At 38.2% G+C, this 13045-nt stretch overlaps 1 protein-coding gene and 1 pseudogene across 3 annotated transcripts in view; one reads left to right on the forward strand and one right to left on the reverse strand.

The window, feature by feature from the left end:
• Positions 1–13045, forward strand: part of VCL (vinculin) — a 111951-nt gene that overhangs the window by 3623 nt on the left and 95283 nt on the right. The window contains exon 1 of one of the 3 annotated variants that reach the window (XM_032423529.1): positions 10695–10713. The exons of the other annotated variants lie outside the window; for them this stretch is intronic. The gene's annotated coding sequence lies outside the window, so the exon portion shown is untranslated. Of the gene's footprint in view, positions 1–10694; positions 10714–13045 lie in introns of those variants that run through there. 3 annotated transcript variants of the gene reach the window in all.
• Positions 11308–12358, reverse strand: LOC116644174 (annotated as a pseudogene).

Here is a 13045-nt window from a genome sequence, read left to right on the forward strand (position 1 = left end):
AAGGCATAGAATTATTGAGAATCTGAGGACCAAGTTTTGACTTACGGCATCATTAAGGTGACTACTTTTGGAGGGGCAAGACTCATTTGGATTTGTAACTTCGTGTATATTTGTTAAACAAATGTAGTCCAGTTACTTAACATACACATCTTATCACAACCGAGTCATCACTTTTACCGCACAGTTAGGGAGGAGTAGGATGGGAGTATTTATTCACATGTCCTTTTTTCAACTCAGGATCCTGAACAAGACCATTTTTTAAAAACAGTTTTGTTGAGGTATAATTCATATGCCATACAAGTCCCCCATTTAATGTATACAATTAAATGTTTTTGTTGTTGTTGTTTTGTTTTTAATATATTGACAAGAGTTGTGCTACTATCACTACAATCTAATTTTAGGAAGTTTGTGTCCCCTCGAGGAGAAAGCTCCTACGGCAGTTAGGCAACCACCAATCTACTATCTGTCTCTGTGGATTTAACTATTCTAGACATTTTGTGTTAATGGAAATATGTGGTCTTTTGTGTCTGACTTCTTTCATTTTGCGTAATGTTTTCAAGGTTCATCCATGGTGTCGTATAGTATGTATCAGAACTTCATTCCTTTTTGTTGCTGAATAATATTCCATTGTATGGCATAAGGCCATTTTAAACACAGAGAGTGATTCTAATGCAATAATAAAACAAGGAAGGGGGTCTAAGAGAAAGAAGGGTGGGAAAGGAAAAATAGAGGAGGGGTAAGAAGTTCCAAAGGTGGGATTCAGTGAGCAGTGTGAAAAAGTCAGAAGTCTTAGACTGCCTGTCTTATAGCATGGTATATAAATTTTTCTTTTTTCTTTTTTCTGTTGAACTGACCCATGGCAATCTGTCAGTCTTTGTGACCCTTCAGTTGTGGTAGTTTTATTAATGGGGCTTCAGACCCTTTGCCTTCTCCATTGCATCTGAGGGCATGTGTTGTAACTTCTCCTTGGGCTCATGAAATATTTATTTTGGGAGTTTCTGTGGCCTTGACTTTTATGAGCCTCGCCCATATATCATACCCTCTTGAGACCAACTCTGGTACAAATAGCAGCATTGTCTTTACTTTAACCTGATAGATGGGAAAGACTGTTCTGCTCTTAAAAAGAAATTGGCAATTAATTTTGTCATTTGTAAATGATCAATATTAGCATCTGAAATTATTTTTGCTCTAATTTTTTTTTCTTGGTTGATGTTAGATTTTTTCCGTTAAAATAAATAACAACAGGGGCACCTGGCTGGCTCAGTTCGAAGAGCATGTGACTCTTGATCTCAGGGTTGCAGAGTCTGAGCCCCATGTTGCCTGTAGCGATTACTTAGAAAAAAAAAAATCTTAAGAAATAAATACATAAAATAACAGCAATGGTGATAGGCCTGTCGTGATTTTTTTTTCTTTTTAATATTTTTTCTGTATTTCCCAGTTTTTAAAATGAACATATTTCTACATTAAGGAAAAAGTTAATAAAGTGAATAAAAAGAACATTTGTATAATCCTTTATAGTTAATAAAATACTTTCATATACACTATCATAGTAATCCTTTAAGGTAGGTATTGTGATGGTCTCAGTTTTACAGATGAGGATGCTGTAGGTCAGAGAATTTAAGTAACCTGCCCACGGTGGCGCAGCTAGTTAGTGGTAGAGCTTGAACCCAAACTCTGTTTCTCTTACTCTGTATCCTTTGCTTACTCTACTGCACTATCCTGTGCCACTTAGAGCAAAGTTGTTAAATATCAGTGGAAGTTTGCCACCCAGAATTTGAAGCAACAAGAATGCCGTTAGTCATAGAGTTGCCACGTGTCCTGGGCCTGGCAAGATTATCTGTTTAAAGCCTGGCTTTGGCATGGCCTGCACGAAGGGCCCGCATATGAAAAGAATGATGTGAAGGTAGGGTTCTGTTTCGCAGCAACATTCCATTTTGCAGCATTTCTTTAGAAAAAAATGTAAGCGTAGATACAGATCAGCATAGAAGTATTTATGCCTGCAAAACAGATAAAGGCTTTTTATGGTCTATATGGCTGCTCAGCTTGAAAGCCTATTAGAACTAATAGTATTTAAAGTACTTTTATAGGATTTCTGTATTTACATAGTATTTAAGGTAGGTTTGTGGATTCTTTGGGCAATCATGAAGTTTCATTTGAAAAATGAAAAACTTTGGATCAAAAGAGATAAATGAATGGGTCAGATTGTGAACTTTGTTCCAATAATACTTAACATTTACTCATGTGATTGAGAGACCAGAAGAGTTTTGAAGATTATAATGTTTCTACAACTGTGTTTTTAATTTTAGTAGAGTCCCAATTTAAATATTTGTTTAGGGGCGGCTGGGTGGCACAGCTGGTTAAGCATCTGCCTTCGGTTCGGGTCATGATCCTGGGGTCCTAGGATCGAGCTCCACGTTCTTGTTGGGCTCCCTGCTCAGCAGGGAGTTGGCTTCTCCCTTGCCCTCTGCCTCTCCTCCTGCTTGTGCGTGCGTGCGCTCTCTCTCTCTCTTAAATAAATAAAATCTTTAAAAAAATATTTGTTTATATATCTGCACAGTAGAAAGTTGGGCTTTTCCAAAGTTGTTTTATAAATAGCAGTGGTATAACTCTAAGGGGACAGAATATAAGTTAGAGTAAAAGTGTTGTGGTATTAACCACAGTATCTTAAGTTGCCTCTTTCTGTTACAGTCCAGGAGTGAGGGCAGCATCAAGGCAAGTACTTTTATGGGGATGGGACTTATTTGGGTTTTTTTTTTTTTTTTCTTTTTAGTTTTAGGTCCTTTATTTTTTTTAAATAATTTTTTATTGTTATGTTAATCCCCATACATTACATCATTAGTTTTAGATATAGTGTTCCATGATTCATTGTTTGTGCATAACACCCAGTGCTCCATGCAGAACGTGCCCTCCTCAATACCCATCACCAGGCTAACCCATCCTCCCACCCGGGACTTATTTGGGTTTTAATATTTCTTGTATACTTGTTAAAAAAGGAGTTTGATCATTTTATATACTTATTTAATTACTGGTCATTTATATACATATAAAATGCCTATGCTTTATACGTATCACAACTTAGAGGGTCTTATTATTCCTGGTCTTTTACTGCAGTTCAGCATAGCATGTGTATGCGTTTCAGTGACATTCACCATACTTGGTCACTGTCTGTTTTCTCCACTAGACTGTAGGTTCCTCAGTCGCAGGGACCACATCTATTGTGTTCATTATTTTATTTCTAGTGTCAGGCTGTGACCATAGGTGTACAATAGGATTTTTTTTTTTTTCCACTAAATGAACATATACATAGTATTTACTTTTTATGTGCAAAATATTGTAATAGAAATCTTGTGTAATGAACATTTTTCATCCCCAGCTTTTAAACATCTGATATAGCTGATTCCGAACAGTCTCATTGAATTTATTGTGGGCTTTGTCTGAAATGAGTAGAATATATATTAAGAGGAAGGCTTGAATGGCTAACTGCCCATTGGTTGAGATAACAAAAGTGTTCAGGCTATTTTGGGTTGTGGTTCTCTCTTTTGGAGTCATTTCAACTACGTAGGCCACTTACTAAAATCATAATGTGAGAATATGTTCCTATCTGAAAGAGGCATTGGGATCTTGCATTCTTTTAAAATTGGAAGTGTCTTTTTAAAATTTAACAATTTAGACCAGGTGTTGATACATTATTTGGAGTCCTGCTGGTTACAGTGTAGTAGCATGCTATGAGTCGTGAATTCCTTATTAAAAGATCCTCGGGGTGCCTGGGTGGCTCAGTCGTTGAGCGTCTGCCTTCGGCTCGGGTCATGATCCCAGGGTTCTGGGATCGAGCCCCATGTCGGGCTCCCTGCTCAGCGGGAAACCTGCTTCTCCCTCTCCCTCTGCCCCTGCTTGTGTTCCCTCTCTCGGTATCTCTCTCTCTGTCAAATAAATAAATAAAATACTAAAAAAAAAAAAAAAAAAGATCCTCACGTCCTTGAACCATATGGCAGGAGACAAAGACTATCATAAAGTTGAACTGTCTCTTTTTTGCTTTTTGACTGATCTGGCCCAGCCTTTTCATTGAACCTTATGTCATGGTCATGACAGTGGGGTACATTTTTACCTAATAAACCAGCATTAGAGCAGTATCAAAAGAAATAGCAGTCCTTAATGAGCAAATGTCAGAGATTAGCTGGCATCACAGCAGGATTTCTTTCTAGAATAATGCTATATGCTCAGTATTCTTGCTGAGGAAGGGTCATTCAATTACTTCATGTTGCTTTTGGGCAGGTCTGCCCTTAAACCTTCCCATATAGACAGGACTAGCAGGAGAAAACATAAATTTCAGCCTTGACTTTTTTAAGCTTTAGCAGCCTTTAGTGCTATATATGTAGTATAAATACATCAAAGTGAGGTTTAAGGAGTAAAGTTGGATATGTAATAAGACTCTGAAACACCCAGAGAAGAAAGTTGATGTATTGGAGGTAGGGTCTCCCATTGGAGGCTTTTATCTGTCTTTCTATTCCTTGTACGTCGGAACTGTAGAATTCTTGCAAAAGGTTTTTGGGATATTGGGCCACAGAATTAAGTTCAGATTACACAACGTTTTGAATGATTGAGGTGGCTGCTTCTCTGTCTTTTTCAGCCATTTTAGTACTTACTTAGTTTTCATTGGGAATGGTTATGGAGGGAAAGACTGTCTTAACTTGTTTTTTCTTTTTTAAAAAAGATTTATTTATTTATTTATTTGGGAGAGAGTGGAGGGAAGCGCCGAGGGAGAAGGAGAGAGAATCCTCAAACTGACTCCCTGCTGAGCGTGGAGCCCCGTGTGGGGCTCGATCCTATGACCCTGAGATTATGACCTGAGCTGAAATCAAGAGCTGGCCGCTTAACTGACTGAGCCACCCATGGCCCCGTCCCCCTTGTTTTTCTTAATAACTTACAAAAAGATTTATTAGGGAAGGAGAGATTAATATGTAGGTAGGGAATTTTTTTCATTTGTATTTTTATCATGATTAAAGTATTATATCCTTCATATAATAATATAAATAATATTGAACTGTATACTATTATCATGCTGAGCCTTCATAATGGTCTTTCAAAAAGAACAAAATTTTTCTTGTTACAGAAGTATTACACTTTCATTGTTGAAATTTAGAAAATCTGTCTTTAGTCACAGTCTTCTCTCAGTTTTCTCAGCCTTTTTCAGTCTATTTGAACTTGATTTGTCTTACTCTTTCTTTTCTCTCTACTCCAAACCAAATTGTGTTTCCCTGGATATAAATGCAAACTAAACTATATATAGATGCACCAGTTCTTACCCTTTTTCATCATTTAAAAAACCCCAAACCCTTTAATTCACTTTCCTGTTTAAAATTTTGCAAAGAAAAGCTAGGAGACGGAGTCTGATACAATATCCCAAGACTTTGTCATGTGTAGTTTAAGGAGTCATGATGTACTTAGCTAACTGCTTGTTTCAGTAAGTGTGGAATGAGATGACTTCAAAATAATGGCTAGGTCCTCATTGAATCTAGGTTAGATTAGAATTTCTAATCTGGGCATGCTTGTTAAAGATACGGGGGCTTTAGTCTGATTAAATCTATTTAGGTATGTGTATTATGTGCAGACAAATAGGTAGAGTATGATAGAGTAATGGATAAAAGGGGACTTGGATAATTAGACACAGGAAGTTGGGGATTTGTTGCCTTCTTTCCAGTCCCTTGGTAGATCTGTGTCCTCATATGCTGGATCATTAGTCTTTGATGATTGATTTGTGGCTCCCCCCACCCCCACCCCAGGGTATCTCCCTTTTAGACTGTTGGTTTCTGGAGGGCAAGGACTGGGCTATATTCTTGATATTTCCAGTGCTGTTCTTATCTCAGTCCCTTGCTCATGGTATTCCTTCCATAAGTGTATTGTGCTTTGGTACTTGCTCTCCCAGCTAGTCATTCTGATGAGGATAGCTCACTGTCTCTTGCCTCCTTTGGAAGGCATGGTGATTCTCCTTTCCTGCCCTCAAATGTTGCTATGTACAAATGGTTATGTAATCACAGAGAGAAACAAAGATTCATAAATGATATTATATTGTGTCGTTACATATTTGGACTTTTAGAGTCCAAAAAATTTTATGTCACTTCTGTTAGAAGTCAGCACATTGGATTGGTATGAATGTGGGATGTTATGTGTGTACAGAGGATGAGAGGTAGTGAATCTTAGAACTGAAAATGTTTTACAAATATTGTTAAGTTGCAGAAAATAGAATCTTTGGCCCTTAGAGAATTTCCCACTGATAAGATTTCCAGTTGAATGACTTTTAAGAGGAAAGTGGCTGAATTTCATTGCAGCTGGCCACAATCCAAGTAAAAGTCATTCCTTCTTTTGAAATAAGTTTAACTTATTCCCACAAGTAAGCTTTTTGTGAAGGAGAAATAGCACATTTGTTGTTAGAGTTGGGAGGTGAGGGACCTCTATTACCTAGCTCCCTATATTTCAAGCCTTCTTTCTCCAACCCATCTCTGAAGCACTGGCTCATCTTTTATCTGTAAGGTAGACAACATGTTTTTATTCATACAATTAAAGTAGATAAGGATATATGAATGGGGAAGTAATTCTTACAAAGAAAAAAATCAAGACTACTAACACTTAAATTTCTTATCCTACAGCTCTTCTCCCCAAATAGCAAAATTAGTTATCAGACCCTTGCTATGTACATTGCTAGGTGTTCTGAATGATAGTAGGATATATAAGATGTGGTCTCTGGCCTCAAGTTGTTAAAATACAGATGAAATTTATAATCTTATAAAAGATTTATCTTATCCACATCCTCTCCACCAGTGAAATTGTTTGCAGAATTTAAGTTACTCATTTTAAAGGGTCATGCACTAGTACTGCACATACTTTATTCCTTGGAGCCATGGAGAAAATAAGAGTGGGCCAGCGGCAGAATGAGCAGGTGGTTGGCCTCATAGTGAGGAAAAGACCTTCGAGCATTGGCTTAGCTGCTGTCTTCTTGTGGCACTCTAGGCACACCTGGTTTTCATTTCCTCCAAAGCACAGTGCTATTCCCTTGCCTGAACTACTCTTCAGTACTTCTTTATTTGGGTCATTTCTTTGAATCCTCAACTTCCATATTAAATGTCAGTGTTTTAGGGACACCCTCCCTGACATTACCTCTAAAACTGAGTTAGGTCCATTTATCATATGATTCCTATGTTGTTGTTTTTTTTCCTTTTTTTGCTTATCACAGTTGTAAGTAATTATTTGTGTGATTATGACTTATTTAACGTCTTTCTCCCCACTAGAGCCCTAAGGGGCAAATATTGGTTCCGCTGTGTTTACCCCTGAATTTTCAGCACCCATCATAGTGCTTTGGCACATATTAGAGTCTTGAAGAATATTCGTTGAATGAACAAATGGGAAGACCGTTTACTGCTTCCGACCAAAACTATTTTATGCTTCTTTGAAAAAATATATATCATGCTGTGGGTGATCTTGGTGAAATTTAACTGCCAATTAGGAAGTAGCTGTAAATTGTTGCTTAGCACAGGGCATTGCATGTAGTAGGACCATCCAATTCCTGTTTCCTGAATGAATAAATTCTAAGCATGAAGTCCTGGGGTGCAGATGAGAATAATCCCGCCCAATAAGAAATATGCAGAATTTGTAAGTGTAAGTAAAAATATAACATGGATTTGGACTTCTCTATTAGTTTTTTTTTTTTTTTTAAATTTATTTGACACAGAGAGAGAGACAGAGAGAGAGGGAACACAAGGGGGGGGAGTAGGAGAGGGAGAAGCAGGCTTCCCGCCAAGCAGGGAGCCCGATGTGGGGCTTGATCCTAGGACCCTGAGGTCATGACCTGAGCCGAAGGCAGATGCTTAACCAACTGAGCCACCCAGGTGCCCCTCTATTAGTTTTAATCCTTTGCAAATAAATGGAATAGACAACTTTGGCAAAATGCATCTAGTATGAGTTAGCAAATACTACAGTCAGACTTTAGATATAGATACAAGGTAAATCAGCATATAAACATGACAAGAATCTTGGGAGGCAGTAGAGTGTAATGATTAAGAGTAAAGGCTCCAGAGCTAAACTCCTTGGGTTCAAATCCCAGTATTGATTGACACCTTTGAGGTATGTAAATTGAGGAAATATTTAATCTTTTTCTCATGGTCCTCTTCTGTAAAAGCAAAGCTAATCACAGTACTACCTGACTCATCGTGTATTTTTGTGAGGATTAATGAGTTCATAAAAATGTTTAAAACTATGCCTGACATATAGTTAAGAACTCTGAGTGTTAGATATATTAATATATTTTCCATGGTATTTAAGTCATATTTTAAATGTTAGTCTAATGAAAAGGCAGTGTTCACTTTTTTTAAATGTCTTAGCATAACTTCTAACTTTTGCTTAACAAGGCAAAGTGCCAGTGAAAGCTTTCAGTAGAATTCCATATGTTGTGGAATATACAGTTTTACCAACTGTGGGGAAAATATCACTCACAGTTTAGGTGCCTGAGCTTCTGATTGCCATTTTCCCATGATTAAAATCAAACATCTAAATTTTTGATTGATATCTCCTTTGGAGCATTAGTAAGGAGAAAAGCATATATATAAATATTTTTTTTCCCCCAGCTTAGAAGCAAGAAATGAGGCTTAGGATTTGGTATTTTATCCCAAGCATTCATTGTCCTATTTTCTAAAAAAGAAAAAATTGAAGGGATAGTCAGGCCACTCACTAAAATAATAAGATGGAATCAGCCTTCTAGGCAGAGTTGAGAAGTATAATCCATTTGTGAAATAGAATTCGTTTAATTCTGGAACAACCAAATTAATGTAACAAATATGTAATGACTACATACTATGGTAGATACTGGATGAGCTTAGTATCTCTGGTCTGGAAGGATGGCTAGAATTTCTTTCAGATGTCCTGTCAACATGGGAGTAAGAGTCGAACATGATGGTCATACTACTAGTTTGGAAGGTATACCTATTATTTCTAGTCTTACAGTGGTTTTCTGGAAAATTTTTAACGTGTATTTAACTTCAAAGTCTTAAATTAATTAGCATCTTTACTGTTTTCCTGAGTAATATAAAGATTGTAAAATACCTCTAGTTCCATTGTCCCTTTATATATGGTTGTCTGAGATTTTGTTTCTCTCTTCTTTTTTCACCCCATAAATAGCACAAGTAGGCAGAGTGGCAGGCAGAGGGAGAGGGAGAAGCAGGCTCTCTGCTGAGCAGGGAGCCGGACGTGGGGCTCGATCCCAGGACCCCAGGATCATGACCTGAGCCGAAGGCGGCCGCCTAACTGATGAGCCACCCAGGCACCCCTAAAATATCTTTCTTTTGTCTTCTTTTTTGAGAGATAATTTCATTAGATCAACAAATCAGGGCTGATAGTAATTTTTTTCCAGCACTTTGAAAATATCATTCCAGTGTTTCTGCATTCAAATCAGCCATTGGTTTAATTGTTGTTTTGCTGTGCATTATGACTTTTCTCTCTGGGGTTTTAACACCTTATTTATCTTTTTTAGGATTTTTTTTGGGCTCCCTGATTTTTGAGGATTGATTTCTTTTAACCAATCCTAGAAAATTCTTAGCCATTATCTCTTTGAGTTTTTAACTCTTCCCTCATTTTTTCTTTCCCTTGGGAACTCTGGTTGGAAAAATGTTGTACTTTCTCACTCTGCCCTTCATATCTTTTCTCAGTTTATATTTTCCACTTGGTAATTTCTTCAGCTCTTCCAGTTTGCTAATTCTCATACAGTTGTGTCTAATATGTCATTTAATCAATCCATCTACTGTGTTTTTAATTTATTTTATTTTTTTTAAAGTTTTTTTTTTTTTAAATTTATTTGGCAGAGAGAGACACAGCAAGAGAGGGAACACAAGCAGGGGGAGTGGGAGAGGGAGAAGCAGGCTTCCCGCAGAGAAGGGAGCCCGATGCGGGGCTCGATCCCAGGACGCTGGGATCATGACCCGAGCCTAAGGCAGACGCTTAATGACTGAGCCACCCAGGCGCCCCTACTGTGTTTTTAATTTAAAATTTTTTTTTTTTTTTTAATATTTTATTTATTTATTTGACAGAGAGAGACACAGCGAGAGAGGGAATACAAGCACGGGGAGTGGGAGAGGGAGAAGCAGGCTTCCCGCGGAGCAGGGAGCCCGATGCGGGGCTCGATCCCAGGACCCTGGGATCATGACCCGAGCCGAAGGCAGACGCTTAACGACTGAGCCACCCAGGCGCCCCTGTGTTTTTAATTTAAATGACAGTATTTTTTACTTCTAGAATTCTGTTTGTATCTTTCTCAAAATCTACTTGCAGTTTTGATAGTCTCTTGTTCTTTCACCAGACCTTTTTAAAAAGATTGTTTTATATTCTTTTTTTTGGTTTGATAAAAAATATGTTGGAGTGTAGAACCTATAAGTGCTAATACCAGGATGAGAATAGAAAGGTGCTTTTGAAATCTGAAGAAATGCCAGGGTAATATAGACTGTCTTGAGATTGTAGAAGTCTCTGATTATTTTCTCTTTTTTTTCTTTAATTTTTAAAAACGATTTTATTTATTTATTTGAGAGAGAGAGTGTGTGTGTGTGTGCACCAGCAGGGCGAGTGGCAGAGGAACAAGGAGACTCCCCACTGAGCACAGAGCTGGACACGACTCGATCCCAGGACCCCGAGATCACTACCTGAGCCAAAGTCAGATGCTTAACCGACTGAGCCACCCAGGTGCCCCTTCTTTAATTTTTTTATTGCAGTAAAATTATATATAACATAGAAATTACCATTTTAACTATTTTTAAGTGTGCAGTTCTGTGACATTAAGTACATTCACATTGTTGTATCACCATTACCACCTTCTACCTCTAGAACCTTTTCATTGCCGCTGACTGAAGCTCTGTACCCTTTAAACCCTAACTTCCCATTTCTCACTCATCTGAGTCCCTGACACCTGCAGTTCTACTTTCTGTTGCTTTGAGTTTGACTTCTCTAGGTAACTCATATAAGTAGAATCATACAGTATTTGTCCTTTTGTGACTGGCTTATTTTACTTATAATGTCTTCAAGGTTTATCCATGTTGTAGCTTATGTCAGAATTTCCTTCTTTTTAGGATGTTCACATCCTGGAACTGTCCTGCCAAATGACCTTTGCCCCTATATTACTCTCTGTTTTAATTTGGAGTGGGGAAAGTAAGCTCTTGCTTGGTGCAACTATTTGTTTCAAATAAAAACATTTAGACAAAAAAAAAAAAGAATTTCCTTCTTTTTAAGGCTAAATAATATTCCATTGTATGTGTGTACTGCATTTTTTTTTTAAACATCACAAATATGATTTTTATTTGTCACCATTAAATGTCTGACTTTTAAACAGATTCTTGGACTGGTGGCTCATATCCATCAGCTCGTTCAACTTTAGCACCGGTCTCATCCCCAGTAGCTTTTCCAGAACTACTACCTTCACCGTGAAGCTCCATGAGCTTTCCCAGTTCAAACTTGGGCTTCTTCAGCGTTTTTACTTTTCTAACGAAGACATCATGGAGTGGATAAATAGACTGACAAGCCTTTTCTATATCTTTTCTGATGCTGTCTGGAATCAATTTATTGACCACTTCTTTCAGGTCTTTTGTTTGCACCACTTGGGTCATGATTTCCATCATCTTTTTCCGAATTTGATGGACCTGTTGGTACTGAGCATAAGAGGTCTTCCGAATCTGATTATTGCGTTTTTTAGTAAAACCAACACAAAATAGACTAAGCAAATAACCATCGGTAGCCTTGACATAAACATGAGCCTCATCATGGTCTGCCATTTTTTGACCATGGAGCACATTTTGTCACGGGTAAGATCCATGCCATGGAAATTAGTCAGGCAGTTTTTGCCCTGAGCATCCTCAGTAATTAGCTTGAATTTTCTAAATGCAACTTCATCATTCTGCAGATCAGCAAGGCTCACTTCAAAAACACGACCCTTGAGGCCATCAGATGCGATTTTGGTTCCTTGAGTTCTTGTGACTAAGGTTTTTCCAATATTTCTTTCTTTCTTTTTTTTTAAAAGATTTTATTTATTTATTTGACAGAGACACAGCGAGAGAGGGAACACAAGCAGGGGGAGTGGGAGAGGGAGAAGCAGGCTTCCCGCTGAGCAGGGAGCCCGATGCGGGGCTTGGTCCCAGGACCCTGGGATCATGATCTGAGCCGAAGGCAGACGCTTAATGACTGAGCCACCCAGGCGCCCCTTTCCAATATTTCTTATATTGAACATAGCTGGTGCTTTCACATCATACCAATCTTTCTTAGAAAATGGATCAACCCCTTTCTTCTTGGCTCCCTTTTTGCCGCCTTTTGTAAGGCGCTTGTTCTTGCCGACCGCCATGGTGCTGCTCCGTGTGTCCTGCATTTTGCTTATATGCTCATCCATTGATGGACACTTGGGTTCCTTTTTTTTTTTTTTTTTGGCTACTGTGAATAATGCTGCTATTTCATCACTCTTTCATTGCCTTCTGAGGTCTGGACTTTGTCCCTGAGGGGTAGAACCTCCTCATGGAGTCAGGTAAGACTGTGAACCCAGCCACTGATGCCAGGGAACAAACATGTAATCAAATCAGGCCAAAGGCCCTTTTGTAGAATATGGCAGGAAGACAGGAGGGGAAGTTCATTCTGTCTTAGAGAGTCAGTATTTGAAGCATGAAGAAGTTTGCCAGCCAGAGAAAAATGGGAAAGCCTTCTGTGCAGGGCAGGAGTGTGAATGAGCAGTGAAGGAGTGGGGCGGTTTTAGTAAAGAGACTACTAAGGTAGATTTTGTTAGCTTGGGAAGGGACTTAGGTGCCATATTAACCAATCAGAAAAAAACCCAACTTTAATTTTTGAATAAGTAAAAAACTCACCTAGTTCAAAAATTTTTTTAAAGATTTTATATTTATAGGTAACCAGTGAACATAGGAAACCCAATGTCTTGGGTATGCTTCTAAGATAGCTTATGCATATTCAGGCGATATGTTTTCCCCTTTTACGGTGACCTATCGTACGGTTCCTTGATTTTTTTTTCCCTTAACATACTTTG

The sequence above is a fragment of the Phoca vitulina genome, unplaced genomic scaffold (assembly GCF_004348235.1).
Source record: "Phoca vitulina isolate PV1807 unplaced genomic scaffold, GSC_HSeal_1.0 scaffold29, whole genome shotgun sequence".
In the NCBI taxonomy this organism is placed as follows: Eukaryota; Metazoa; Chordata; class Mammalia; order Carnivora; family Phocidae; genus Phoca; species Phoca vitulina.